The sequence below is a fragment of the Pundamilia nyererei genome, unplaced genomic scaffold, assembly GCF_000239375.1.
Source record: "Pundamilia nyererei isolate P.nyererei 1_Seehausen unplaced genomic scaffold, PunNye1.0 scaffold00048, whole genome shotgun sequence".
NCBI classification, from domain to species: domain Eukaryota; kingdom Metazoa; phylum Chordata; class Actinopteri; order Cichliformes; family Cichlidae; genus Pundamilia; species Pundamilia nyererei.
The window spans coordinates 2,477,768-2,484,833 of NW_005187449.1; positions in this window are offsets into that span (position 1 = coordinate 2,477,768).

The following is a 7,066-nucleotide window of genomic DNA, read 5'->3' on the forward strand; positions in this document are numbered from 1 at the left end:
CCTCTGACCACCACCAGTAGGCAACGGGTGAAGTGTCTTGCCCAAGGACACAACGACCGAGACTGTCGGAGCCAGGGATTGAACCAGCAACCTTGCGATTACAAGATGAACGCCCAACTCTTGAGCCACGATCGCCCCCACAAATCTGACACAAAGTCAGGTTTATAACTTTGTTCCCTTAATAAATGGAACTGTCATTTAAAACCTGCATTTTGTATCTACTCTGGTTTTCTGCGTCAACTACAAGTATGCCAAAAGCTAAGAAATCAGGAAGAGAACAACTTGTGCAACCATGTTGTCACAGTAATATCTACATCTGTCACCCACCACCTCATTTCAGGAACTGCGGTGTGTTTGTGTTATTATTAGTACAGCAGTGGTCATCATTTTCAACCAGCACATCTCTGCTCGTCCTTTCACATCAATCGTCTCTCAGATTGAGGTCAGACTCAGCGGGGGACTCCCCCCTCCATTCAAGAACTGCCTGCCTCATTTTTCTCATTTGTGTCAGGTCTCAGCACACAGTCGTCACCACTACCATCATCAGCTTTTAGCTGAAATGTAGGAAACAACACATCTTTAAGAAAAAAACATCAAGGACATAAACGATGATGAATGAAATCAAGTTCATAGTCTACCAACATCTTTACTGCAGAAATACATTTTCACCGTGTCCTACTTTTACAGGATGTACACATTTTCGTCTTTTGATTCGCCGCTTTTATACATCTAAATCTGTAAAACCGAGAGGTTTAAAATCATGCAGTGATCTCTAAACATCCTTTTCTACTTCAGTGTCTGTGCTTTGGGGAAATCTTTGGGATGATTTATTTGCACGAGACCTTTTCAGCAGTCACACAGAGAGCAACCAATCAGCAGAGCACCTCTCAGGAGACAGTACTTGACCTCTTGGTTATCTATCGACAAATACTGGAGTCTACTTCTATGGCAGGAGGCTTCAGGCAAGACCTGGGATGTGTATTTGCTCTGCTGGATCTTAATTTTATCTTTATCCAAACTGTCCAATTTTCCTTCTCAAACAGATCTTCTTTGCTTCTTCAGATCAAGGCCATGTGATGCCCTTTTCCAGCTCTGGTTTAGCTTTTTATCAAACTGGAGGTTTTACTCGTCAGTTTCTGGAGGGCCTGTTCAAAGTGAAATATCACTGCTGTCTAATAATGAGTGTGTGAGGGTAATGTTTTCTATCACAGACCTAAAATCTTTAATGTCAAAAGACCACCAGGATCATTTCTGGTCATGTTTGATGTTTTGCTTAATATTGATCCTACATAACAATCAAATACGTGTAACAAATAGGGGTGGGTTTTTATTATCGATTTATCGATTAAGATCGATTCTGGCTTGGATAGCGTGATATCAATTCAACAAAATCCTGAATAGATTTTTTAATATCGATTCAATTTATTTTGCAATTAAAATTTATTTTGCCCGAAATGCCAGAATCTAAGGTTAAACCTCACAAAATTTCAACAACCACCAAACAGCTAAAACAGTAAATGAGAGCAGGTACACGGATTCTGCGCAAAGACACAAACACAAAGCGTGGACCCTCCAACGGATCAAAATCAGTGAGATGTCGCCGTTCTCACCTGACGGCACGGACACGGTTGGGGCTGAAAGACGACGCGCTTTGTGTTTACGCCCTTTTTGCGCTAGATTCTGAAGTTGTAGGTTTTTATCTCTCTCCAAACAATATTGACTGACCCAGCAGCAAAAGAAGATCCAAACTACGCTTCACATAAACATCGTCAGGAATTCCATCTGACTTTTCCTGTTTTGCTTCCACCATGATAAAAAGTCTACCGTTGTTTACAGCGCTGTCAGCCACCGCACATTTCCTTTTACTTACTTCCGAAAAGAAAGTCTAATTTCTGCTGTTCAATACTGAACAAATTTAAACTTTTTTAAATTATGCATAATTGCAAAAGGCTTAGCTCTGTCTCTAAAACTGCTGTAACTTTGATCTGCTTCACTTCAGCAGCATCAAGTAATGTTCATATGTTGATTAATGGTTTTCTTTTGTTTTTGATCTACTGCAGAATATTTTTTTTATAAAATTCCAGGCCAGGAAAGTCGCCTTCATGTTTTTCTGTGTTTTATCCTCAGTTACTTTGACACAAGGGCATCTGCTCTGATGCTTACACCTTTGATAAAGTCTCGAAAGTCTCAGTTTTCTTTTTATAGAAATAAAAATATGGAAATGTACTGATACGTGATCAGAATTATAACATTTCTGACTGTCTGAGGCAAAATTTACCCGATTCAAATCAAATTGAATAGGATTGAATCGAATCGTGGATCGAATCGATTCGGGACCTTGTGAATCGAAATCGAATCGATTCTAGAAATCAGTGACGATACCCAGCCCTAGTAACTAACCCCTTTACTATCCTGTCAAGAGATGTATTCTAAAGACACTTCTTCAGCTGAGAGTCAGAGAGTGGAGACACACAGTTTTACTTGCTTGCAAGGGCAGTCACTGTTCAAAGCCTCTCCCAGTCAAGGTAAATATTGCTTTTACATTTTGCGACTCATTTCTCTATCTGATAAGAAAACTATTCAATCAGATAGTTATTTGTGGTGAATGAAATACAGTTACACTTTCAAGCACTTTTAAGCACCACATCTGAAATTCAAGCACTTTTCAAACCTTGAAAAGACAACATTAATATTCAAGGATTTTCAAGGATTTCAAGCACCCGTACGAAACCTGCAATTTGCATATCAGCTTATAATGCGCTAAGTTGACAGGTCAACAGAAATGCACGTTCAAAATATTATCACAAAAAAGAATTTCCTTCATACAGTAAATTACTTGTGTTGCATCAATCAAGCAGAAAGCATCTCACAATTTATTGTATTACCAACTAAATGTATTTTCTGATTACTGCTTGGTCATACCAGACTCTCTCTTTGTCTTTAATTTATTCTTCTCTGTTTTCACAAACGTTTCACCTATTGTCCTTCAAGCTGGAGAGTTAAATGTCAGCAGTGGATAAATTCAGCATTTGATAACAAAACTCTGTTTTCCCTGCTTTAACACCAATGAGAGATACAGGCACATGTATAGTGTGTGCTATAGTGTAAGCTGCCTTTCTCTTGCATATGTTAAGAAAGGCAAATGTGCTTGTAGCAGTTGTGAGATTATTATGCTGTTATATATTACATTAAACCTGTAATCAAAATGAGTACTGATACTGCTGTAGGCCACATCATACTTCTTGTGTAATCAGTATGTAGTTTTAGTTTGCATCATACTTCTGAGTTAAAAGAATGTGAAAATCATTAGATTCATTACATAGGTTTGTATTATCCTATACTGCTGATTTACTGTGAGTGAGTTACACTGTTTCATGACATTTCATACATACATTCCATACTTCATAAGTTATGAAGAGAATATTGTGTGCAGAGAGTCAGGGCCCTGCTTTTCTGATAGTAGAGATAACAGAGCACATTCCACGGGAGCTTCACCCCCACCTTTGTTGGAAGCAGAAAAACAGGGAGCCAAGGTCATAACTCAGGCTCACTGAGAGTTATTATTATTATTATTTTAAATTCTCCTTTCTCAAAAACAGAAAATGGAATTGTAGTTGTTCTTGGCTGAGAAGCACAAAACCCCTTTCTTTTCTTTTCTTTCTTTTTTTTTTTTTAAATACAAGAAACTAAGTTTAAACTTTTCTGCCTTATCACCTAAAACAAAGCAGACAACCCAGCTCTCAGCTGGCTCTGAACTTATCATCATCATCAAGGTCGCATGGTGAGAGCCACTTCAGAAGCCACAGTACTTCTCACTCAAGCAACATTTCAAAAAACAAAAAGCAAAAACTCAGCACACTACACAGAGAACAACAGCCGAGACACAACTGAAAATGCTGTTCGTCTTTGTTCTCCTTGAACTTTAGAATAAACTTCATCTGCATTAGTAAATCATTTGCTTAATCATTATGTGTCACTGTGATCCACAAGTGTGATCACAAATTTACTTATTTTTCAACCCAACAAAACAAAAAACAAATTGCTGATGGCATGAACGGTTTACACACGTATCAGGATGCAAAAATGGCTGCTGCCAAAAACAAATCAAGAAATCACAGACAGCTGCATGTTTGAGCTTTAATAGCATGCAGCGCCTGCTCTAAAAAATGTGTAACTTGCTCATCACCTTAGCAGTGACCACATATTTAATTCAGCTTCTCAATTTTGTAACTTTAGCTGTTGTATACAGGGTTTAGCCTATTAGTTGTTAGTATAGGTGTGCTCTATATCTCAATAATGTCTCATCTAGGATGGCAGGTTTTCAAGCAGGTCAAGTGCCTCTATGCACTCAATTAGTTTAGATATTTTCTTTATTTTCTTCATCTCATATGTCATATGTCATTGTACTAAATTTGAGCAAACCTTAAGCTTGATGCAGACTACTTTTAACAATTATCCCCCTCACATCATAACTGACTAAGGTGCCTCTTCATATTAATATTATTTCTTTATTAATGCTATTATCTCTTTATATAACGTCAATAGTATATTACAATATTTTATTTATATTTTATTTTGTATCCACCAAGGGCTGCGGGTGATCTGCAGTTTCACCCTTTCCCAAGCTGGAGACATTTTCCTTTTCACACACTTTCCTTGGCACTTGGTGAGAGATTATGTTCTTCTAGGTTTGAACTGCTCTCTTCATCTGAGCTGCTATCCTGTTCTGAGTCACTGTCTTCTTTGTTTGTTAGTGCTATTACTTTTTTCTGTCTCTCCCTTTCATCTGTCTGGGTGGTGGCAACCACAGTGGTTGCAGCTAATCATTTTGTGTCAGGTGTTCTCTGTGTCTTACAGTCACGTACAAAGTGTCCCTTTTTTCCACACTTCCAGCATGTAGTACTAAAACCACTGCTTGGTGTGTGTCTACGTCTGTCTCTACCTCTTGCTCCTGCCCTATGCATTCCTCTCCCTTTCTTTTGGCCTCTGAAACCTCCCCTGTAGCCTCCACTGAAAGCTGTGAGAACAGTGTCAGCGTCGAGGGCAAAAACTGAGACCTTCTCTTTCTTTTTCACCACTGTCTGTGCATGGTTAGCATATTGAAGCGCCTCATCTGCTGTGCCCGTATGTTGCGTTACCCAATGCTTTTGTACATGAGACCTAATGGGTGGTAGTAATCCTTTAATGGAATTGTTTTTTTTCTTTTCCCTCTTTAATTTTTCTTGTTTTCAGTTCTCCTTTCAGCTTCGGTTTCCCATGCTTGGAAAAGTTTATACTCTTCTTCACGTTTTAATTTTTTCTTTGGGTCTTTTGTTAATGTAATTTCTTTTTGCAGGGCAGCTCTCAGCTGGGTAATAGCTGAGGGATTGAATTTCCCTTCCCAGCTGCGGTTTTTAACTTTTTGTGGATTTCTCCACCTATTTGCAATTATTCTACCTGCTCCATCTTGTTGTTTTTCTAACCATTCCTCATCAGATGTTGCTTGTTTATTCCCCATTTTCAAAGATTTTGCTGGGCCATCACTGTCAACAGTCTGAATCATAAAGGGGTCATCATGCAGTATTCTATCATATGCAAACTTATATTATTAAAAGATTATACTGACTACTAAGTACAATTTTCTATTGACATATCCATTCACTGTGGTACATGAATCTTTTAGGAATAGTGGGGCTATTTTCTTTCAAATGTTTGTTCTCTGTCTGAATTTTACTGATCAGTGACAATCACCTTTTCTAAATTTATCTTCAGTCATAAATAATGACCAGCAGACAAACATGAAGCCTTTCTCTCTACCAGGGACCCCAAAATATTAACTGCTGTCAGTTTTGCAGGAACTGTCAAGGAACGGCTGTCTGGCAGATAGGATGCAGACTCAAAATAATTGCTTGGCAGAAACAGGGAATCCAAACATCAGGAATCTAAGGAAACACTGGGCAGGGAGACACTTGACGGACAACGTAACAAAGGATAAGGAGAAACTCAGATGTTATAAGGATGTGCCATATAACAGGTGGGAGGACAGCTGAAACTAATGACTGAAATCAAGAGAATGCAAATGAAGTCTAGTACGAACGAGAGAGTAGCCATTACTAAAATAGACCAGGATGAGGTAGACACACGCAGCATCTTTACCCCGAGGGAACACCAGGAAAGACTGCAAAACTCAAAAACTAAAAGCATGAAGACCTTTAACCGAAAAGCTCTAAATAACCACAGCAGCTCGAATAATAAATAAAGCCACTAAAGTATGAACCCAGGGACCATGAGGGCATGAATGGCTTAAGGAAATATGACTGCATATCATTTTTCTTTTATGATTCTGAGACCTGCAGTTAAAGAAAGAAGCAGATGAAGAATACAGATTGTTAGGGTCTGCTTATGTTTTAAACACAGAAATTACTTCTAAGGAGAAATCTTAAATAACTGACAAACCAACTCTTTCACAAAGACTCTTTCACAAGGATCTTTAAAGACAATAAAATGAACATCTGTATTTACTTTATATCCAGAATGTTCAAATCTTCAATCTTCAAAATCTGAAGTTGAACTAGGGCCAGGCAGCTTGTTGTGTAATACTATTTCAATGCAGCCAGTCACTGTAGTCTTTAATTAAGAACATTTTATTATTTAAAGGTACAAGGAGAAATTAAAAAAATACCTTTAATGTTTCTGCTTATTAATGAGAGCCTCACTCAGTTTAATTCTGCAGTCTGAGGGAACAGCGAAGCTGAGGGCTAAAACCTTCTTGGTGTTTTGGCCGTGGGCCACCTCTGTCACTTGCGATCAAATAAAGTGGTGTTGAATGCAAGTACTGGCTCATCACTTGTTTACTGCAGAATGTGCAGTTTACATGACATCATATTATCTTTAAATCAAAGCCAAAGCACATGGCAGCTGTTTCCACTCATTAGAGATTATGAGTTACAAACTTCAAAGAGGCATGTATTGTAGGGTTATTTATGAGAGAGACACAAATACACTCCAAATGGTAAATGGCCTGCATTTGTATAGTGCTTTACTTAGTCCCTAAGGACCCCAAAGCGTGTGTGAATGTGTGTGTGTG